The sequence below is a fragment of the Lepidochelys kempii genome, chromosome 4, assembly GCF_965140285.1.
Source record: "Lepidochelys kempii isolate rLepKem1 chromosome 4, rLepKem1.hap1, whole genome shotgun sequence".
NCBI lineage: Eukaryota > Metazoa > Chordata > Testudines > Cheloniidae > Lepidochelys > Lepidochelys kempii.
In genome coordinates, this window is record NC_136383.1 from 13,678,995 (window position 1) to 13,703,747 (window position 24,753).

Below are 24,753 nucleotides of genomic sequence, written 5' to 3' on the forward strand. Positions count from 1 at the left end.
CCAACCTGCAATTACAGTTAATGGAAATGCATAATTCTTCCACTGTACCACACCATGTTTTTTTCCCTGCCTTTAAATGAATAGCAATAACGATCAATTCTTTTGTAAACCATCCCTGGTACTACAGTAAAGCCAGCTTGCTTTTTATTTCTCCCCCTCCCATTTTTTCTTTCCTCCATCACTTCTTCCAATCAGCTTTTTTACAAGAAATATTAAAATATTTACGGCATGGAAATACCAGATACCATTTGAAATACTTACATTTTTTCAGTTTTTATACTTAGTTTTACTAAGTCCTTACATGCAGATTTTTATTTTTATTTGTATAGTAAGTAAAGCAGAAGTGAGTTTCTGCCATTATCCTGACAGTCTACATGATCTGTCTTAAATGAGAGATATAAGAGCTTGTCGTGTTTATTCTCTTCCACTGGGACAATAACTACAACAATGAAGAATGTAGTACATGCAAGTTTTTTTTCTTAATTGAAAATTAGTAAGTAAGTTCCTAGAATATTATAAATGTAGAGAGAGGTAGAAGTCTTGTCAAATGCAAAATTCTAGTTTCATCATCTAAATGCTTAGGAGCCTGAATGTTTGTGACTTTTTGAGCAAGAAGAAATGGTGTTCCACCAATCAGACTGTAAATTAACAAACCCCACGAGGAAGAGCCAGTGTAAATAAGACTCCTGTTTACATAAGGATTCAAAAGTATCCTGGATTGTCCAATGAAACAGCTAGTTTGGAGACCCCACCCTTCCCAAGAAGTGGGCATTACTAGTGGCCTTATATTAGATATAACAAGGACATCAGAGTGGCCTAAAAGAGTTAGGCCTGCAGTCATGAAGCACTTAGAGAAAGAAGTCAGGAGCAACTGAGGGGCAGCTAGAGTACTCCTGTGACTAACGGCAACGACCACCAGGAACAAATTTTCTCTTGGGCCATGGGGGTGGAGTAAGAGTGACAGTCCATAGTCCTAATGTAAGACAGCACGTTTGTGGTTCCCAATTGACAATGGTAGTACCCGAATAGAAAGCTTTTCTCTTTGGGAAGATCCGGAGTGAAGAAAGAAGCCCTGTTTCCAAGTAAATTGCAGGCCTGCAGTAGAGGGAAGGTTTTTACTGACAGACCTGCCACTATATCAGAGTTCAGTAGGTACAGTATTCTAAACCTAAAAAGAGAGAGTCACTGATCAAGTTGTCTTGAGTGATGGCCTTGGTGTACCTGACGAGGCCAGTAACAGGCTGAGTCCCCAGGGGTTGAAATAGAAATCCATATTCTGTGAGCAAATTTTTCAGAGTAATTCACACACACCCTGATAGCAATTCTAAAAAAAAAAAAAAAAAAAAAAAAAGTTCTATACCTTACAGAAAGAAAAATATTTAAAGTCCATCTAATGATCAAGTCAAATAATCAGTGACACTTCATCCCCCAAAGAATATTTGCGCTTGCGGGAAAGAGGAGAAAGGAGATTATTCCCCAGGCTGTACAGCTGTCTTTACTCTTGATGCTGTACAGTGCCAAGACTAATAAAACAAGTGAAGCCCAGCAGCACTACAGCTCACACTCATCCTACCACAGAAAGAGAATGGCCAGCTTCCCCTCTCTCTCCATCAGTTCTTTGCAGCAATGATTAACTACGTGGAATGAAGCCACCCAAAAAACAAAAACAAAACTAAAACCAAAACAAACAAACAAAAAAAAACCTTATTTCACACAGCTTAAAAGTTCCAATGCTTTCCCAAAAAGATCCAGCTGTCGGTAAATAAAGTTAGATTAGTCAAAGCTTGATACTAAAATGAATCGTGTTTTCCAATTATTGGCACAATAGCCAGTCTTTTTTAGGTTTCAGAGTAACAGCCGTGTTAGTCTGTATTCGCAAAAAGAAAAGGAGTATTTGTGGCACCTTAGAGACTACCCAATTTATTTGAGCATAAGCTTTCGTGAGCTACAGCTCACTTCATCGGATGTCTTTTTTAGTTAGACAAAGTGACATTACAGAACAGTCATAACAGGTCACACTACTCCACAGCAATGTTTAAACCACCCAGAACTTGGGGTGTTTGCAGGGAGAAGACGAGCAGAAAGGGGAGGTAGAAGACGAGAAATAGAAAGAACAGTGTTACAAGTGACAAATCCCTCCCAGAGGATATATTTAAAAGGAGGAAATCTTTGCTATTTTATCAGGAAAGTCAACAATGGTCACCGGGTCTAGCTTGAAATCTTACTTTTTATATCCAGAAAGTTAGATACACGCAACTCAGCCTCTCTCACGTATTCATCGCCCTGCACATCTGTATTAATGCAAGGCTATAACTCTATAGAACACCAGGTTTCCATACCTATTTAATTGTCTTTTCACAAAACTGATTTGACAGCTATCAGGCATGCATTCTTATAGTCCTAACTAACCTGCAATATGACACTGAGAAAACTGAAATACTTTAACTGCCTTGAGTATAATGTAACAATCTTTGCCATAAGTGGGAACCATGGGAATATGCAAAAGAGCTCTTTTTAAAATCTCATTTACAACATTATCATAAGCACCCAGAGTACACAACAGTGGTGATCCAGTAAATACAACATCAGAAAGCTACTATGTAATTATAACAAGTATTCTAGTCTCCAAATCAAATGAAATTCAGTACCAGGCTAATACTAGTAACACTACTCTTAGCCTAACGGAACAGAGTAGATCAACAAACATGAGTAAGCCTTAAACTATACAGCAGCTGGAGAGAAGCATAAGCAGAAACCTATTTCTATATTTTTTGTCAAACTAAGTTTGGTTTAATAGACTGCCTCCTCTAATTGTCATTTGGAGGACTTGGTTATTAAAAAATATGTTTAATTTGCTAGTCAGAAGACACATTTAGCTTGTTATTCCTTTAACAGGTCAGTTTTTTTAAATGATTATTTTATGTTGTGATGCACTGGATGTTAGTTAAATAGTTTACTTCCTGACTTCATTTTGAAAAGCTTCATTGTACATTTTTTGTATGTTCAGCATGGGCCACTGTTATTTGCTGTTGAGTTACATCAACCACCAACCACTGAGAGCGGTGGCACTGACTCAAAGTTATTTCTATTGTGGTAGCACTCCAAGAATGCAAGCAGTTCCCCACTGCACTAGATGCTGTATAAACACATAACAAGCATGTGTCCCAAAGAATTTGTAATCCAAGGCCCCAGTCTTGCAATGCAACACAAACATGTGGGCACGCACAGATACCGGGATCGAAGCACTGCATGATCAGAGCCTAAAATAGCAAACACGACACAAAGGGTGAAGGAGTGGGAGAAAAGTCAATGTACACTTTTGGTTGTTTTGGGGTTTTGTTTTTAAACACACCTAGTTTTGTTTTCTAGCTAGATAAATAAATGCTAGCGAACTATTCCCAGTTACCCCTCAGCCTATCCATAATTAGTTGGCTTATAACTTGTACGTGTCATGGAAAAAGTACATCTCTGTTTGGGAAGAGAGCAGTTCCATTTTTATAATTACAAAAGAACTAAACTTGACAGCGACTATGAATTACTTCCCTGACTATCCCAAGCTGAGAAACTTTGTACACTGACTTATTCACTGCACAATGCTCAAAATAGAGTCAGCGGCTCTTAATCCAAAACACATCTATGGAACAATATGGATTCCTTTGGTGGCCACAATACCCGCTCTAAGTTCTTACATACAGCTGTAAAGGCTGCGTAGCCTAGAAGATAAATGCTTTGGTATATGAAGCCTTCTCTTAGGCCTGGGCTACACTGGGGGTGGGGTGGAGGAGCTGCAGTTGAAGTATCTTAGTTCGACTTACCTGGCCGTCCTCACGGCGGCGAGTCAACCGCGGCAGCTACCCCGTCGACTCTGCTTACTCCTCCTGCCAAGGTGGAGTACAGGCGTCGATTCGGGGATCGATTTATCGCATCTAGACGAGACGTGATAAATCGATCCCCAATAGATCGATCATTACCCGCCGATCCGGCAGGTAGTGAGGACGTACCCTTAGTCCAAGGCATTTCAGGGAGGTCTTTGTGCTAAAGTTCCCTTCTCTAGCAACAGCCATTAAATACTCAAAGCTATCCTGAAGAAGTGCACTTATCTCCCCAACTGAATGTTGATAATTTTATCTGACAATCCTAGCTTCTTCTGACTCTTCCACTCAAGAGCAGGGCAAACACAATGAGTAGGAAGAGGGTCAAAGTACAGGCACGTAACTTTGTCCAGACACATAGTGAATCTTAACGGCAGGGCCCGGACACTTTGGAGAAAATATACAGGCCAAGGGCTAGAGCCACAGATGCCGAAAGTCCAGCACGACCCCATTGATGTCAGCTGACCACTGAACCCAGATCTTCCTGGCACTTCTGACTATATTCCAGTACTTGAGAAGTTGTCTTGCCCCGTTTTCCCTTCCTTAAAGCTTTCCAAAACAAAAAGGGATTACAGGAAAGGCGTTCACAACTGGAAATTTCTACTGGGAGGAGAATTCAATCTGTGCTAGCTCTCCTATTTCCAGGGCAGATTACAAAAATCTTACATTAGGACAAATACAAATGAAAACAAACATTTATGGATATGAAATAACTAGAAAACAATTATTCCACAATCTCCTTTAACTGCCACACGTCCAGGTGGATTCTCCCACCCACCCACCTTGCCAGGTTCAATTACGCCAGAATGTGATGAGCTGTGATTTGGGAGGAGCAGGGGAGGGGAGTGTTTTTGACAATCTGAAAAGAATAGTTTATCAGAGGAGGACTTTGTTTTTCCTGGCTCTTGCCAGTTAACAGATCACAGTTGTCATTTGCACATTTACTGTCTGTTCTCAGAACGATGGAGTTTTGATAAGCCTCTTTTCACTTGTGTAAGAAGAGCCTGCGTTCAGTGCACACGGAGAAGGGGTCAACTAGAGAACAAGCCTTTCTCCAAGACTCCAGGAACAGCTGGACTCTCAGACTAGCCACAATTGCTATCTTCAGTTCTCCTGAATAACTCCCCAGCGAAGACTGGGGAGGACAACTTCACATTCTCATATGAAGGTTTCAGTTCCACTCCAACTCAGAGACACATTGAAGTGTCTGGGGCAAAGGATCTTCCCCAAGCTTGGAATCCCCTACCACAGAAGGAGAATTTAAAAGGCTAGATGAATAATTTGCTGAGACCGCCTGAGATAAACCACTTATTAATTTTAGCTGCATTTGGTTATCTAACAAGCTAAATAGACTGGTGAGACACAGAAGCCCCTTGGCAAAGGGTCCCCTATTCTTTGCAAACAACTCTCATCTCAGACCTGACAAACTCACTACACCAGACACATGTCTTGCACAGTATTTATCCATAAAGAGTAACAGATAAGGTATCCGCAGAAAGCTCACAATTATCAAGACTCAATCACTGTGAGATGTCTGTCCAGGTAATATTTAAGAAATAATGTTGCTATGTTGAAAATATGCTTTATGGATTTGGAGTAAAAGTTAGTCACCAAGGGAGAATATATCTTGGTGATAGCCTGTTCAAGTAAGAGGGAGTTGTCATTCTTCCTGGTTAGCCAGTGAGCTAACGCAAGGCTCAATTGTCTAGCCTTGCTCCACCCCAAGACTATCAATGGAAAACCACGAGACACAACGGCAAACAATCAAAATCACTTGGAGAAAACATCTTGTGGAGCGGGGGTGTTTTCATGCAAGTTTGGATCCTGATTCCGGGCAAGCCAGCCAGCTCTGCAGCAGACTGAACTTTGGGGAGAAACCTAGTTTATTAGATAGGAAAAGTAACTCTCTGTAATTGTAGACCCTAGTTCACGTTTTATGATTTTGTTTTGTATGTAATCATAGACTCTCAGACTTTAAGGTCAGAAGGGACCATTATGATCATCTACACAGGCCACAGAATGTCACCCACCCACTCCTATAACAAACCCCTGACCTATGTCTGAGCTACTGAAGTCCTCAAATTGTGGTTTAAAGACTTCAAGGTGCAGACAATCCTCCAGCAAGTGACCCATGCCCCACGCTGCAGAGGAAGGTGAAAAAACCCCAAGGCCTCTGTCAATCTGCCCTGGAGGAAAATTCCTTCCCAACCCCAAATATGGCGATCAGCTAAACCCTGAGAATGTGGGCAAGGCTCACCAGCCAGACACCCATGAAAGAATTCTCTGTAGTAACACAGATCCCACTGTGACGGGTTGGATCACAGAAACCCCCTTGGGGCTGCCAACTGATGTGCCAAGACTACTTCTGCCCCTGCTTTCCCTGCCAGCTTGGGACTCCAGCACCGTCTTGTTGAGCCAGACACACCAGTCTGCTCCAACACAGACCCAGAATCTGAACCACGTGCCCCAAAGCTGCAGACTTAACTGAAAGCAAGTGCTCCTGTCTTTAAGACTCAGATGCCTAACTTCCAGTGGGGTCCAAACCCCAAATAAACCCATTTTACCTTGTATAAAGCTTATACAGGGTAAACTGATAAATTGTTCGCCCTCTATAACACTGATAGAGAGATATGCACAGCTGTTTGCCCCTCCCCGCCCCAAGTATTAAAACATACTCTGGGTTAATTAATAAGTAAAAAGTGATTTTATTAAATACAGACAGTAGGATTTAAGTGGTTCCAAGTAGTAACAGACGGAACAAAGTGAATTACCAAGAAAAATAAAATAAAACACGCAAGTCTAAGTCTAGTACAGTAATAAAACTGAATACAGACAAAATCTCACCCTCAGAGATTTCAGTAAGTTTCAATAAGTCTCTTTCACAGACTGGATGCCTTCCTAGTCTGGGCACAATCCTTTCCCCTGGTACAGCCTTTGTTCCAGCTCCGGTGGTAGCTAGGGGATTTCTCATGATGGCCGCCCCCTTTGTTTTGTTCCACCACTTATATATCTTTTGCATAAGGCGGGAATTCTTTGTCCCTCTGGGTTCCCACCCCTCCTTCTCAATGGAAAAGCACCAGGTTATAGATGGATTCCAGTTCAGGTGACATGATCACATGTCACCGTAAGACTTCCTGTATACCTGTGGGCTGGCAAGTGGGTAATGAAGACTTACAAGTAAAACAGAAAAGGAGTACTTGTGGCACATTAGAGACTAACCAATTTATCTGAGCATAAGCTTTTGTGAGCTACAGCTCACTTCACTGGATGAATAAAGCTTATGCTCAAATAAATTGGTTAGTCTCTAAGGTACCACAAGTACTTCTTTTGTTTTTGAGGATACAGACTAACACGGCTGCTACTCTGAAACCTGTCATTATGCAAGGCAAGTAAAACAAAGCCATCTACAGGTAATTGTCCTGGTTAATGGGAGCCATTAAGATTCCAAACCACCATTAATGGCCCACACTTTGCATAACTATAATAGGACCTCTGAGTTATATTTCATATTTCTAGTTTCAGATACAAGAGTGATACATTTATACAAATAGGATGACCACACTCAGTGGATTAGAAGCTTTGTAATGATACCTTACAAGAGACCTTTTGCATGAAGCATAGTCCAGTTACATTATATGACTTTATAAAAATATGCTAATGAGTATGAATATAGAGTGCAACGTCACACCCACCCTATCTAGCATCCCATCACAGGCCATTGGGCATATTTACTGCTAATAGTCAAAGATCAATTAATTGCCAAAATTAGACTATCCCATCATACCATTCCCTCCATAAACTTATCAAGCTTAGTCATGAAACCAGATATGTCTTTAGCCTTCTAAGGGGAGCAGTGGAGGCAATTTCAGAACTTCACTCCTCTGATGGTTAGAAACCTTAGTCTAATTTCAAGTCTAAACTTCCCGATGGCCAGTTTATATCCATTTGTTCTCGTGTTCTTGAAGCTGGAATAGAGTTGTAACCAACCGAAATGAAAACTGGAGAAGTTGAAGGTTTTCTCAACCTAGCTGTATAAAGAACATAAGATCCCACTACCAAGGCATATGAAGTGCTTCCAAATTAGAAGATTTTCTTCCCCTTCAGCCTAGTAGATTATTTCACCTACAATATGAAAAGCAAGCAATAAGAACAAAAGCTTCCCAAGAAAGATTAAGTCCCCAAAATATCGTTTTCACACAGAGATTTTTGTTGGACTTCACAGAGGCAGAAAGTGAAATTAGCCTGTGATAAGAAAAGCAGTTACACTGATTAAAAGGCACAGAAATGCTTTGCTTCTGTTGGTTACCATCTTCCTGATACATAAAAGGGGTAACACCACATTGGTCGGTCTGAAGCCACATCACAAAGAGAGCTCCGCTTAAATGGTCATGTTTAGGGCCCTACCAAATTCCCAGCCATGAAAAACGTGTTATGAACTGTGAAATCTGATCTCCCCTGTGAAATCTGGCATGCAGCCAGAGGTTACTACCTTGCGCAGGGGCTCCAGCTGCTGGGATGGGGATGGAGGAGACTTCCTCTTCCCCTGCAGGCGCTGCTCCCTGAGCTGGTCAGACCCACCTCCAGGATCTCCCCCGGCGGCAGGAAGCTTAGTGGCTCCAGTTGTCAGCCCCCCACTCAGGTGGGAGACTACCAGGAAAACTGGACATATGGTAACCCAACCCCCCCCATACCCTGCGACCCTCATTTCTATGCTGTTGCTGGCAGTGGAGCTGGCTTTAGAGCTGGGCACCTGGCCAGCAGCCTTCCCCTCTGGCCAGCAGCCTTCCCACTGGGCACCTGGCAGCACCCTTGCCATCGGAGGGCAGAAGAAAGGGTGGCAATCGCATGAACCCCCCCCACCCTTACTGCCTTTTGGGTTGGGACCCCCACAGTTCCAACACCATGAAATTTCAGATGTAAACATCTGAAAACAACTTTTAAAACCTCTGGCCACGAAATGGACTGTGAATTTGGTAGGGCCCTCATCAAGTTTAACAAGAGAAAGCTTAGTTTGTCTGGCCTTCCCACACATTCCCAAATTCAGAGTGTGTGCACACAGTTTACAAACCTTTGAAGGAGAAAAGTGAAACAAGATACAATCAGGACATGTACATACACTGTAATTTTTACATTAAGATATCTTTACTTAGAATCTTTTAGTAACTGGCTTTTTTACTTGTGAAATTCACTAGACTAAACCAAATACATTAGCCAGACCTTGAAACTGAAAATTCCACTCTACACTCCTCCCATGTTCCCTAGCTCACTCTACACTCCTCCCATGTTCCCTAGCTCACTCTACACTCCTCCCATGTTCCCTAGCTCCCTGCCCTCCTGATAAAAATGGTCTCTTTTTAAAAAATAAAAATAGCAGCAGCAGAGCTAAGACTAAAGCAGCAGTAGGCAGGAGTGGCACAGAGAAGAACAGGAAAAAGGCTGAGCATTTCTGGTTTCGTATCTGCCCAAACATCCATTCTTATCCTCATCAACAGGGTAGCAAAACAAAACGTAATTGTTTTCTTAAAGTGTTTTTTTTTTATTTTAGTCAATTTTAAAAAGATTCTAGTTGACAGCATCCATTTAAGTACCGAGAAAACTCCCACTCCACCACTACAGTACTCTGACTTTATATTGCTTATTTCTAAGGGTACAACACAGCAGACTTAATTTTCAGGCCTTCATTATTGCTACAATAGCAAATAAAAGGCTCAAATGCATTTTCCTCCTTTGACAGGTCTCTTTAAAAAGTGATGCCCACCCCGCCTGCCAGCAACACAAATTTTGCAAAATCACCACACCATTCTCCAATCTACATTGTTTAGTTAACTCAACCAATGAAACTTGCTCCCTCTGAAGATCATTTAAAAATACTGTGCCTTAATTTTCTTTCTGAAAAGTAAGAACTATCCAGTCCCTTTCACGTACCGCCAATAGTATTTGTGAAAGGATTAATGGTCTTGTGGTTAGTGCAAAAGACTAGGAGTAAGGAAGTGAGTTTTTTCATTCATCTCTGCCACAGGTTTCCTGTGTGACCCTGAATATTAGAAAGTCAAGGTGGGTGAGGTAGTATCTTTTATTGGTTCAATAAAACCAATAAAAGATATTATCTCACCCACCATGTCTCTCTAATATCCTGGGACCAACACGGCTACAACACCACTGCATGTGACCTCAAATACGTCACTTATGGCCAGACTGTGGCAAAGAATGTGTTGTGAAGACTCCCTCTGCAGGGGGAAGTATGCTGCTGTATAGTTCTCAACTCTTTTGTAGACTGCAGTGTCCCTGTACTCCCTGATTGTAAAGACTCCCATTATTCACAACCCACCTACAGATGTCATAGAATTGTAGGGTCAGAAGGGACCTCAGGAGGTCATCTAGTCCAACCCCCTGCTCAAAGCAAGACCAAGCCCCAATTTTTGCCCCAATCCCTAAATGGCCCCCTCAAGGATTGAACTCACAACCCTGGGTTTAGCAGGCCAATGCTCAAACCACTGAGCTATGAGGAACGGGGCATGGTATGTTTCTCCTTTGTGTGTTCATACAAGGCAGTGAACAATATTATTTGCTTCGGTTTCCCTATCTGTAAAATGGTGATAATCACAGGGGTAGGCATGAAGGATTAATTCATAATCTACTTTGGAGATTCTCACATGGAAGATGACCAAACTGTTGCTCCTGTATACAAACCAGAAACTATTTTAAGGGTGAACACCTTAGGGGTCCAGAAGGAACATTCTCCTACTTAAAACACTACTCAAGCACCACATACACCATTATTCCCACATCACCACCCCATACTTTCCATTGGAGAGACTTGCACTGGCCATTGTAGGCAGGATAGCAAACAAGATGGGACTGACAGTGTAATATAGCCGTTCCATGACCCTACTTAAAGTGAAACCAGATATGGAATTTCTATAGAAGCATTGTTCTCAATTTAGTTAAAATTGGCAGAGTCAGAAATAGCTATCGGGTCATAAACATGCCCGATCTTGCTTTAGACTGTGCCAGCATTCAAGGCACTATACAACACTCTACTCTTCTCTCTCTACAGACATTGCTACACCAATTTTCTCAGAGGGGGAGGAATCAGTATTTTCCCTATTTTGATTTTGGGGGGGCGGGGGAGAGAAGAGATTAAGAAATGAAATATACAGTTCCTGGGTTTTCCCCTTCCCTCTTCCCTCCTGATTTTCTGTGTCCTCATTAATCCATTGACATGACACTGCACGATGTACCAATGTTATAAATTGGTACCACTTGTGCATATAATACACTAAAAAAAAACCCCACAGACCAAATACACATATAGTTGGTTTGAGCCTAGTTTAAGCACTTGCACCATACCTCCTTTCTTAATTCCCTTAGGGATCCAAAGACTAAGTCCCATAGAGTTTTATAGCCATGTTCTGCAGATTCCTCAGTATGGAGGAAAAAATATAATTAGGAAACTTCTTAGACAAGAAAACAGTGAAATATCCAGCAGTAAACCATTTAGCCAAACAGTAAATTTATACTTAACTGCCACATTAAATGAAAAAAAAGTTTAAAATTCAAAATGACCTGGACAAATTGGAAGAGTTGGGGGGAGCCCACCATTTAGCCAGCAAGTCAGTCCCATGAGTGGCTGTAGCAGAGTCTGCACTCAGTTTCAAAGGGATGCTGAAAGTCTCTATTATACCCTCTTTGGCTTGAACAGTCTTAGAATTCCAGTCCTTGCGAATGTTTAAAGCAGAGCAATTGCCATTTTCTTTGGTGCTTTTTCTCCTCACTGGGTGACTACTCTAGGAAGGATGATGATCCTGTGGCTTTCTAAAGGCAACCCTGTGCCAACATGAGACTTTCCCTTGGTTGTAAAAGCAGCAAAAACCGCTTTCAATGGAATTTGGCAGAGCAGAGGAACAGGACAGGCATTTCTCACCCCTGGTCTTTTTACTGAGGGATCCACCATTTCTGAGTCTGCCTGCCCCCTAAGGAAAGCTGCAGCAGCACCTCAGTGAAAAAAACAACTACCCCACAATCAGAATTTGGAGCCAAATTAATCAGACACTGCTCAAAATTGGGCTGTAGGCAAAGAGAAGAAATTTTGAAGGGAGGAGGCAAGATTTCCCTGTGCTAAGGGAAGGTCTGCTACCTCCTTTGCTAGTCTGGAGGGAGAGAGAACCATCTGGCTTTTCACTGGAAGGAAATCAGCCTTTTCCTAGCGTTAACGTGTCTCCTCCTGCAAAGCTGCCGGAGTGACTGAAGGCCTACTGTTAGAATCTGTGGGACTACATCATAAAAATATTTAAGACAACAAACCAAAACGCTCAGGACAAATTCATGGAAGAGCATTGTACAGCTGGTCCATAACTTAACAATAAGTGAAGTCAACAACTCAGATTGCATCATGCTCTATTAACTAAACACTTCCTTAAGCTCAACTCTAAACAAGTCTACTACTTTGCTACTCATTACAAAAATTCTAATTGACTGCAGTAGTACTGGGGCAGGGTTAAGTTTGTGATTATGGTTGCACCACAAATGGTTTGCTTGGGAGTGCAATCTTAACATTATATTTTTTATTTTAAAAAACACTACCGTATAAAGTTAGCTAATAGCACAGATTTACTTGCAACCTAGATTTCATTAAGGTAAAGTTTTATACAAGGCCTAGAGCGAGAAGTAAACATCTACATGTTTCAACAACTAGCACCTTCAGTAACTTCCTTAGGATAGAGAGAAGGAAAATAATGAAAGGGCCAAGACTACGATTTACGGGAGAGTTAGACAACACCTGTGGAAGACACCAGCAACTGGCGTTCTTCAAAACCCTGAATAAAAAGACGACCCTTGCTTTACTGCTCCAGGGACAAACTCCAATTATATGCTGCTTTTTGTGACTGTTGCAATTTGGTGTGTAGGATGACAAACTTGGATGAATGAGCAGTTCTTGGATTTGCCTTCAGTTTACACAGAATTCTTTGGAATAAAGGAAGTCCTGAAAACCAAATGAGTTGTCATGAAGTAAAATAAATGGATGTTAGGCCAGCTGCATCTCAATCTGGCAGACTGGCTGGTCTAGTCTAAGTAACAGATAGATGAGTGAGACTCCACAGTACATATCGGATCCACAGAAACAGAAATTTAAATATACATCTTTATGGCTATCGCAAAGATAGCAGGAGTTTTCTGTTAAACTGAAAAGCAGGTTACAAGAGCACTTGAAGTATTGTCATATGCAATTATTGTATCTAAAGAGTCACAGAATTTTAAGAGGGAAGAAAAGCATATGAGTAAGAATTCATGCTTCCATAGGAGTAAAATCCACTAGCAAACCTGGACTAGAGCCAACAGGCCTGCACATATATACAGGTTTAAACTTATTTTACAATGTTTTCTACAGCACCTTCCTTTCCCTCACCCCCAAACTGCTCAACTTCATTGATATGATTGCCTCTCCAGTGTTTTGCTAAACAGACTACATGCAATACACCCCACAAGCCTTTTTTGTTTTTAAAAGCCTATTCAAACAAACTTACAAAAGCCACTGATACACAATCGAAGAATCCTGCATTTTAAAAAAATGTAATTAAAATAAAAAGTCATGGCCAACAAACTCAAGTCATCAAAGTAGTATAGTTTTCTGTCCAAACAAATCTGAGTTTATGGTGGTATAATTTAAAGTTTGACTACAAGTTTTCCGTCATGAAGTAGTACTGCAATAATTTAAATTGCTCTGTATTTTCTATGTAATAAAAGCAGATAAAAATATATCCTTGGAGGTCAAATAAGCACTTCCATTGTCAAACCACCTCTTTCAGTGAGTGAAAGGGCCTAGCCAAGCACACTTGGGCATGATATAAAAATCCAGGAGCATCATCCATAAAATGGTTCCTCCCACACGAAAAATTAGCAAACACAAATCTGACACAGAAAGATTTCAGACATATGGAGAACAATGCACGTTAGAAATGGTCAGTTTTTTGTTCAGGTTTTAAAAATGAGTATTTCGCTTGATCTCTAGGGTACAGTTAGAATCCAATATTTTTAGTAACACATGAGATTGCTTTTGCTGAACTGCAGATACACAATTAGAAAAATAAATCTTGCTAGATAGTTCAAACAAATTCCATCCACAGTTGGGATGTCAAGGTGCCTACATTCTAAGAGAAATAAACAAAACAAAAAAGTAGTGAAGTTTAAGGTTCCAAAGTCAAGCTCTCAAGTTAGGAAATGCCAGAAGTAAGGTTGCCCATGCAATCTTAATTCTGTCCCCTTGTGCATATGCATGATGACAGCCCAGTTACATGCACACACAGTACTCCTCCCAAACTTGTCAGACCCCTGCCTCATCTTAGTGCTTGTCAAGGATGCCAGACTGACAACTCTGAATAAAGTAGTTCTGTGGGTAAGCAGACAAGTTCTGTCTAAACAAGCTTCCCCACGCTTACGTGTCAGTGCACCTCAATCCTTATGGGGAGGGGTGACCTGCTCTGTCAGTAAAAGGGTAGTTCAGTGTCCTTGTCATTTCCATCTTTAATACTGCAATCTGCTTTTATTTTCTTTAGTAACTATCTCTGACCTTTTGTGCCTACCACTTATAATCACTTAAAATCTATCTTTCTGTAATTAATAAATCTGTTTTACATTTTACCTAAAACAGTGTGTTCTGGTTGAAATGCTTGGGAAATTTCAGTTCAGTTTACAAAGTGTCTCTCCACTCCACACTGAGGAAGGGGAGGACTAAGTAATGAACTTATACTGATCAGGCTTCTGACCAGGGTAAGACGATATATTCTGGGGGTGCAAAGGTAGGGACTTGGAAGATTTGCTGGTGCCTTTTTCTGTGTGATTCGTGAGCAGCTCAGGGAGCATTCACGCAATGTATATAGGTGTGGGGCTCCACGTGCTATTGTGCTAAGTGATAACGGCACCTGGAGGTGTTTGCTGCTTGTCACTAGGTAAAGCACTGAAAGAGACAGACCACGCTGGAGAGTTAAGGGGGCACAGTGGTACCCCAGTTTCAGGTTGTACCCCAGGGAGCCCATTGCAGTCTGTTTTGGAGTAAAACAAATTACTAATGCCAGAGTGCAAATGAAATATGTTCTCCAATGTTTCTCCTTCAGTTTAACAGAAGACTCCATCTCCAGCTTGGTTTTAGGATTAAAATTCAAAATGATCTGGACAAACTGAAGAAATGGTCTGAAGTAAAAAGGATGAAATTTAATAAGGACAAACGTAAAGTACTCCACTTAGGAAGGAACAATCAGTTACACACATACAAAATGGGAAATGACTGCCTAGGAAGGAGTACTGCAGAAAGGGATCTGGGGGTCATAGTGTAACACAAGCTAAATACGAGACAACAGTGTAACACTGGTGCAAAAAAAGCAAACATCATTCTGGGATGTATTAGCAGGAGTATTATAAGCAAGAAACATTAAGTAATTCTTCCACTCTACTCTGTGCTGATTAGGCCTCAACTGGAGTATTGTGTCCAGTTCTGGGTGCCACATTTCAGGAAAGATGTAGACAAATTGGAGAAAGTCCAGAGAAGAGCAACAAAAATGATTAAAGGTCTAGAAAATATGACCTATGAAGGAAGATTGAAAAAATTGGGTTTGTTTAGTCTGGCGAAGAGATGACGGAGAGGGGACATGATAACAGTTTCCAAGTACATAAAAGGTTGTTACAAGGAGGAGGGAGAAGAATTGTTGTTCTTAACCTCTGAGGATAGGACAAGCAGCAGTGGGCTTAAATTGCAGCAAGGGCGGTTTATGGTGGACATAAGGGAAAACTTCCTGTCAGAGTGGTTAAGCACTGGAATAAATTGCCTAGGGAGGTTGTGGAATCTCCATCATTGGGAATTTTTAAGAGCAAGTTGGACAAACACCAGTCAGGGATGGTCTAGATAATACTTAGTCCTGCCTTGAGTGCAGGTGACTGGACTAGATGACCTCTCAAGGTCCCTTCCAGTTCTGTGATTCTAGTTCCTGTTACTACTCAGAGAAAACTCCGCTTTATTTTTTAAAAAGAGGTGTGAATTTAATGTTAATGTTGAAGTTACTACAGTGCTGGGCTAGGCAAACTTAAGCAAATTCATTGTCTTTAACTATTAATTTTTCTATCATAATCTTTATGATGAAAAACCAGGGTGGATAAAAATCAAAGATTTTTTTTAAAAAAAAATTAAAAGTCAGATTTTTTTATTTAAATGGGATTTTTTTGATCAAATGCTTTTTGAGGAGAAAACCTATCTAACGATCGTTTTAATTAAGACACATTACAGCTCAAAGATATCTCATCATGGAATAGGGATTATAAATTCTAATTCTATAGTATGAGACAATATATTCATGTAAGGTTTACGAAAAGTTTTCTAAATGAGTTCCAATAGTTCATGGATTAGGGACCCAATCTTATGGGGTTCCACAGGCTTCTGTAGAGATTATTTAGGTTAATCTTTCTATGTACCCAATGGGACTCAGTGCTCAGTCTAGAAGACACCATCAGAAATGCTTAGTTTTGCAGTTCTCAAACTGTGGATTTGTGTCTCCAGAAGTAACATCCTTGTTAACAGCAAAAATGTTTTTACATAAATAAATAATATACAGAGGTGAGAAATAACAGACCTCAACTCTATTGTATTGTCCCTCTGCAAATTTGTATACACAGAGTCAATCCCTTACCTCTTTCTAAAAGTGCAAAGTTTCAAAAAGTTCAATTAATAGAAAATTGTTGGGGATGGAATATATCTGGACAAGGAAAAGAAGTCTGGAGATAAATGTGAGACGCGAGAGACATATGCTTGTTTTGTTAAAATATTAAGTTTGCTGTTAAAGAAAAAAATCCAGAATACTTAACATTGTTGTTTTAGTTAAATAAAACAATTTAAATGTCTGTCTGGTGATGTTCTCCTCCTAATACAGCAAGAAAATAATGGCAAGAAAATCCTCCAAATATTAATGATTAACCTGTTGTACTGGAGATATTTATGAAGTCATTGGGAGGTGAACTATCTGCTTCAATTACCTTTGGTAAATGAAATAACCAAACAACCATTCATTTTCTGATACAGCTGTAAAACTAATTTGAAAAGTTTTCAAACTAAATCACTGTTTAAAAATGTACAGTGTGTACCTTCTAAAAATGAAACCTACATCTATCGCTGAGTTGTAAAAAGTATATATTAAGGTTATAACAACCAACAAGAATGCACTTTTATATAGAAAACCCTGATTATGTAGAAAACCAGGAGTCTTCCTGACCAGTGATTTAAATCATGATTTAAATCAATTTGATTTAAATCAAATCCACCCTGGGAAAAATTATATGACACAAAGGAAATAAAATCACTGTCAACACCCAAAATAAGCAGAAGTTTTATAATATCTCCCACTTCAGCTATTAGCACCCAACAAAATTCTGCAAGCCTAAAATTAACAAGTTTCCATTTACAGTGGAAGGGGTTGAGGATCCAAACGACAAACTAACCTATTACTTCCTTCAAGTAAATAAAGTAAAATTTTAGTCTACATTAAAACTTGAGGTTTCAACCAGAAGCTGTAAAGCTTCACACTCTCACAACAACAGAAAAGCTATGCCATCACCAAACGTGCCTCACATCTAACAACTAGATGACGAATATTTACACTCATATCTTACCATGGTAGAGCCTTAGTACTCAAGGACAGAGGCAGGGTAAACATAGTTGAAGATTCTCAAGATACCTATTATCTATTCACATTGTCCTTCAGAGTTTCAGATTAAATTCTGCAAAACTAAAATAAAAGGAAACATTCCTGACAGACGAAAAACAAAAAGAAAACTGAAGAAATGGACGGGTTTCAGAGTAACAGCCGTGTTAGTCTGTATTCGCAAAGAGAAAAGGAATACTTGTGGCACCTTAGAGACTAACCAATATCCGATGAAGTGAGCTGTAGCTCACGAAAGCTCATGCTCAAATAAACTGGTTAGTCTCTAAGGTGCCACAAGTACTCCTTTTCTCTTTGAAGAAATGGAGATGCAACTATATTGGGGCTCCCCAAGTAAAGAGGACCATTACAATCCAGTTGTGAAGAGGACAAAATGATCTCTGTGTAAACGAATTACAAACCCCAGTACACCCTCGCTAGAATGCCCTTCATAATAATGAACCTTCTGCTATAATGAACCCCATCCCCGGATCCCACCTTGAGCCCCGCAGTTGAGACTGGAGGAGTTGTCAGCGACCCCCACACCGGCGGGGCTCTTTCACTATACCAAACCCTGGATATAATGAAGAAATGGATTGGATCCCGACACGGTTGTTATAGAAAGGGTGTACAGTACACTAGGTAGGCATTGGTCAATACAGCTTTGCAAAACTGCCTTGAACACCCAAACAAAATGTCATTACTTTATTCTTGTCTTCAATCATCTTGAAAGATAATGGGCACATAGATCTTATGCCTGAGCTGAGTTTTGTTAGGATGAATCAGACTCAACATGAAAGTCCAGGTCATGCATATGGTGGAGTCATCTCTATGAAAGCAGTGAAGGGCAGTAAGTCACAGAAGTATCCATTTTGATCTATTCTGGATCAATACCACCAAAACCACAGAAGTAAATAAATTTCTGCTCCACTCAACAGAGAAGATTTAAGGGTGACCATTCACAATACCAGGGTTCTTAATGAGTTGGTTTCACTGAATAATTATTGAATCAAATGTATGAAGTGTAATATACCATGCAAGTGGGAAATGCTAAGAACAGGAAATCAGATCAGGTTGCTGTACATGTTTTCATCACAAAGTAGGCCATAAATACAAGTGAAACCTCGTGTTTCAGCGTTTAAATTACCTTTTGTAAAGTACTGCTGTCATAATAATTTTTCACGGTAAAAATAATTAAACCAAGACAAACACTTGTTGAATTTTATCAGATTCACATTTTACTGTGAACTTAAGAATTTCACTATAAATGCATATTTTTAAGGAACAGAATGGAAAAGTGAAACCCACTGTCATAGTAGTATCTGTGTGTGGCCACATTTCATGCTTACTGAGACAGTGTCCATTTCCGGACCCTCCAAATTAGAAACTAACTTAAACACAAAAAAAAACAAAAAACTCTCTGTCACTAGTAGCAATTTCATTATTAAAAACAGTAAAAAACAGCTTTACTTTTTGCCATTTATGCCATGCAGGCATAATCCCCCTGCGTGGACACACTTGTTCTGGTAAAAGAGTAGTTTTTTTCAATTTAGCTTTATGAGGCTTGGGAATAAATTTAAGATCAACCAAAAATGTAATACTATACAGAAATAAGAGTGTCTGTACAGGGCAGGGTTAAACCAAAAATGTTTTTGCATGTAGACAAGGCTTTTGTCAATTTAACATTCAAGCTCTCATGCACAAGAACACTGTTTGGAACCATAGTACCCTGCAGCAAACGCTTAGACAGTCAACTCAAATTTTTAAAAACTTTGTGATAGTAAATAAAATATTCTCAGGCAAATAACATTTAAGATAACTGTAACTAAAAGCTTAGATTAAAATTGGCTCATTTTATTTTCTTTATGTTTTACATCGTTATTGTCTTCCTGTTCATGTGGGCCTTACAACCAGCCATGTGGAAGATGTGGTTATAAAGCACAAAAACTGTCAGAGGAACTCAGAAGCAGTATAGTACCTAAGCTATGCTTAACTTTAAAAAAAAACAAACAAACAAAAAAAACACCTGAAGTTATATCTCTTTACATAGAAGAGTCTTCACTGAATTAAAAATGTGAAAATATTTCTATTCATATAAGGTTTTGCAACATTTTATTTACAAAATCTAAGTTTTGAGCCTGAAGTGGTTTTTCATTCGCAGACCCTTAAAAGAATTTAACTGGAGGTGCAGACCCCTTTGGAAATCTACTGTCTGTATATATAGCTGAATTCCGTTCAGTTTAAGCCTTTCGTGGACCCCTTCAACATAGTCCGCAGACCCCCAAAGGTCCATGGACCACAGGTTGAGAAAACACTGGTCTAGTTGATGGTGTTCCTCTAGTCATTTAAAGGTGATGCTAATTCCTTCTACTGGGCTGCTCTGGAGAATTGGATAAATGAGAGAATCCACCTCTGTAATATGAAAGATGTCTGGGATATGTAAAGCCAGCCATACATGTTAACTAGCAAAGGCCCCTATCCTGCTAATATTTATTCACATGATTAACTTCATGCAGACTTCAATGAGTCTCACACATGCTTAAGCATTTGCAAGATCAGGACTTAAGTATGTATGCCATTATGTTACAGAAAAACTTTCTTCAACACAGCTATATGTATTTGCTCTCTTCTGACTGCTGAAATAATACGTCTTATCTAGGCCCTCTATATCACAACTTCATACTCCAGTCTCTTCTTCTGTAGCCTCTATGCTACTGCAACTTTGCCATCCTCAAGTCAATTAAAATGCTGCTGCCAAAGTCTTCACACTTCATCACTTCACTCATATCATACACCCATTTGTCGGTCCACTAGATTCCTCCCTCCCTATAGCATCAAATATGTGCTCATTATCCTGACCTTAAGGGCCATTCATAGTTGACCCCAGCCGTACTTACCAGAGCCACTATCTTACCTCACCACCTCTGCCAGTCTTTATTAACTATGGACTTCCAAGACATTCCCACGCCTGGCACAAATTCCCGCTACAAATTTGAAGAGTGGCTAATTTAGCCTCCACCAAATCTCTCCTTAAGACTCAATTTTAACCATGATGTCTGCAGAACAGTGCCTACAAAAACACGACAAGCTGATGACAGGTAGGCAAGTGGCAAGCTAATCTAAGGCCATGTCTATACATACAGCACCGCAGCTGTACCAAAACAGCCGCGCCACTGCAGTGTGTCTGGTGAAAACATTCTATGCCGACACATCGGCATAATAAAGTCATCTCCGCCAGCAGCAGAAGCTATGTCAGTGGGAGATGTTCTCCCACCAACATAGCCCTGTACGCACAAGTGCTTATGTCACTGTAACTTATGTCACTCAGGGAGGTGGTTTTTTCACACACCTGAGAGACATAAGTTATGCCAACATAGGCTTTGTCTACACTCCAACCTAAGAGAAAACGTACTTCCATTGCCACCTTGTCCTCACACCTGTTTGTCTCATCTGCTATATTGAGTTGTCATTACCTCAATGGTAAGCTCTATAGGGCACGACCTGTGTTTTTACCACATATTTCTACAGTGCCTAACCTCTAGCTCAGGGGTCCCCAACAGGGTGCCTGTGGGTGCAATGGCGCCCACCAGGGCAGTTGCGTGCGCCCGCAGGACACCGAGCTGCCGAAATGCCGCAGCCAAGGGCGGCCACCGGAGAACTGCCTGCCAAACTGCCAAGAAGCATTGCTGTTTCTCAGCAGCATTTCGGCGGCAAAGCTTCTTGCCGCTGCTGCTTCTCGGCAGCATTTCAGCGGTGGGGTGTCTGGCGCCCTCCACAGTCTTCTGGGAACAGGAATATGCTATTCCCACAGAAAGGCTGGGGACCACTGCTCTAGCTGCTATTGTAACATAAGAACAGCCATATTGGGTCAAACTAAAGGTCCATCTAGCCCAGTATCCTGTCTTCCAACAGCAGCCATCATGTGCCCAGAGGGAATGAAGAGAACAGGTAATCATCAAGGGATCCATTCCTTGTTGCCCATTCCCAGCTTCTGGCAAAACAGAGGCTAGGGACACCATTCCTGCCCATCCTGGCTAATAGCCATTGATGGACCTATCCTACATGAATTTATCTAGTTCTTTTTTGAACCCTGGTATACTCTTAGCCTTCACAACATCCTCTGGCAAGGAGTTTCAGAGGTTGACTGTATATTGTGTGAAAAAAATACATCCTTTTGTTTGTTTTAAACCTACTGCCTATTAATTTCATTTGGTGACCTCTAGTTCTTGTGTTATGAGAAGGAGTAAGTAACACTTCCTTATTTACTTTCTCCACACCAGTCATGGTTTTATAGATCTCTATCATATCCCCCCCTTAGTCGTCTCGCTTCCAACCTGAAAAGTCCCAATCTTATTAATCTCTCCTCATATGGCAGCCATTCCATACCCCAATAATTTTTGTTGCCCTTTTCTGAACCTTCTCCAATTCTAATATACCTTTTTTGAGATGGGGTGACCACATCTGCACTCAGTATTCAAGATGTGGGTGTACCATGGATTTAAATAGAAGTAATATGATATTTTTGGTCCTATTAGCTATCCCTTTCTTTAATGATGCCCAACATGCCCCTGCACATTGAGTAGATGTTTTCAGAGAACTATCCACAATGACTCCAAGATCTCTTTCTTGAGTGGTAACAGCTACTTTAGACCCCCATCATTTTATAGGTATACTTGGGATTATGTTTTCCAAGATGCATTACCTTGCATTTATCAACACAAATACACCATTTAAAAATGAGATTTTAAAAACTTTCTACACTAAGGAACCAAGAAAACCCGTATTACCGGTTACGATGAAGACCTCTATGAGGTTTAGTGTCACAAAACAAGCCTGAAGATTAAATAAGTGTCAGAAGTCTCACTGGAAACAGTTGTAGGGATAACAACTGACCGTGTGTCAGCTACTGGAAAGTTACATTTCCGAGTGGATGGAGGCGCGGGACGAAGAGCCTCCAGCTAAACTAACCCTGGGTCTTTCGACCGAAAGCTTGCAAATGACCACCTTTACAGCCCTGGGGCTTGATCCCAAAAGCTCCTGAGCCCGACACTCCCCCCCCAGGGGAGGGCTCTCAGCAGCTTTCAGGACCAAGCCGTGGATGGGGCAGTGCGGGGAAAGCCAACCTTTCTCCTCCCCCCCCCGAGAAACAACAGGCCCCCACGCAGGAGCGAGCGCTGACGACTCCCCAAGTCTCCCCCCACCCCCAGGCGCGTTGGCGGGAACCCCACAACACCCGGGGCCGAGCGTTGGGCTCGGGCCACGTGTTACCCAACAGGCGCAGCGCCGTGGGGGCAGCCGCGGGCGGGGGGGCCCGGGATGGCCGCGCGGTGCCGAGGCCCTGGCGCCCGGCTCGCGGGCCGCGCGCGCGCGCACACACACACACACACACGCGCGCGCGCGCGCCAATGGCCGCGCTGCCCCGCCCCCCGGGAGACCCTTCATGAGCGCGGGACGGCGGGCGGGCGGCCTCCCCCTCCCGTGCAGGCCCGGCTCCGCGCGGCCCCCCGGCGCCTCCCCGCGCGCGCGCGCGCGCGTCCCCCCCCCGGGGCGCCGGGCCGGTTAGGCCGCGCTGCCCCCCCCCCCGCACTCCCGCAGGCCCCCGGCCCAGCTCACCTGCATCCGGCGCGCCGGGCTGGCGAGGGCGGCGGGGCTGGGCGGCGGCGCGGAGGGCAGCAAATACATGCAGGCAGCGGCCCGCCGGGGCGGGGCGGGGCGGGGGCCCGGGCGCGGGGGATCAGCCGGCGGGCGGGGGGCCGCAGGCGGCTGCTGCCGGATAAATATTGGGATTATTCCGGGGGGGGAGGCGGGCGGGCGCGACGGGGCGGGGCTCGGGGCCCTGTCTCCGCCTCCTCCCGGGCGGGCCGGCCCGGCCCGCCTTCCCGCGCCGCGGCCCCCGGGAGCCCGCGCCGCGCCGCGGGCAGGTTGGGCCTCTGTGCGTGCGTGTGTGTGTGTGTGTGTGTGTGTGCGCGCTGGGGGGAGGGGATACCACACCGTGTGTGTGTGTGCGCGCGCTGGGGGGAGGGGATACCACACCGTGTGTGTGTGTGCGCGCGCGCTGGGGGGAGGGGATACCACACCGTGTGTGTGTGTGTGTGTGTGCGCGCGCGCTGGGGGGAGGGGATACCACACCGTGTGTGTGTGTGTGTGCTGGGGGGAGGGGATACCACACCGTGTGTGTGTGTGTGTGTGCTGGGGGAGGGGATACCACACCGTGTGTGTGTGTGTGCGCTGGGGGGAGGGGATACCACACCGTGCATGTGTGTGATTGTGCGTGTTGGGGGGAGGGGATACCACACCGTGTGTGTGCGTGCGTGTGTGTGCTGGGGGGAGGGGATACCACACTGTGTGTGTGTGTGTGTGTGTGATTGCGCGTGTTGGGGGGAGGGGATACCACACCGTGTGTGTGTGCTGGGGGAAGAGGATACCACACCGTGTGTGTGTGTGATTGCGCATGTTGGGGGGAGGGGATACCACACCGTGTGTGTGTGTGATTGGGCGTGTTGGGGGGAGGGGATACCACACCGTGCATGTGTGTGATTGGGCGTGTTGGGGGGAGGGGATACCACACCGTGTGTGCGCGTGCGTGTGTGTGCTGGGGGGAGGGGATACCACACCGTGCATGTGTGTGTGATTGCGCGTGTTGGGGGGAGGGGATACCACACTGTGTGTGTGTGTGTGTGTGCTGGGGGAAGAGGATACCACACCGTGTGTGTGTGTGTGTGTGATTGCGCATGTTGGGGGGAGGGGATACCACACCGTGTGTGTGTGTGCTGGGGGAAGAGGATACCACACTGTGTGTGTGTGTGCTGGGGGGAGGGGATACCACACCGTGCATGTGTGTGTGCGCTGGGGGAGGGGATACCACACCGTGTGTGTGTGTGCGCATGCGCTGGGGGGAGGGGATACCTTGCTCTTCCAGTTAGTGTGGTCAGTTACCTCTGTGCAAAGCCCTTATGGGAAAATACAAAACACACTGCAAATCAGCATGGCAATATTTTATACTTGGCTTACACCAGTGACAATGGCAACACACAGCTCATAGCCATGGCAATCAGGTCTTCTGTGACAGCAATCTTAAGTAAGTCACTTACTGTTCTGGGCCTCCATTTTTCCATCTGTAAAATGGGGATAATGAGCGACAATGTGGACTTGAAATTTAGTCAATTACATATATATTTTATAAAATGTCAGAATCTGCCCCC

The 24,753-nt window shown here is 42.8% G+C and overlaps 1 protein-coding gene across 3 annotated transcripts in view; it reads right to left on the minus strand.

The window, feature by feature from the left end:
• CNOT6L (CCR4-NOT transcription complex subunit 6 like) overlaps positions 1-23,250 on the minus strand; it is a 69,100-nt gene extending 45,850 nt beyond the window's left edge. For 2 of the 3 annotated variants that reach the window (XM_073340454.2, XM_073340455.2), the window contains exon 1: positions 23,165-23,250. The gene's annotated coding sequence lies outside the window, so the exon portion shown is untranslated. The remainder of the gene's footprint in view (positions 1-23,164) is intronic. The other variant, XM_073340453.2, reaches the window with a different exon arrangement.
• Between the last annotated feature and the right edge of the window lie 1,503 nt (positions 23,251-24,753).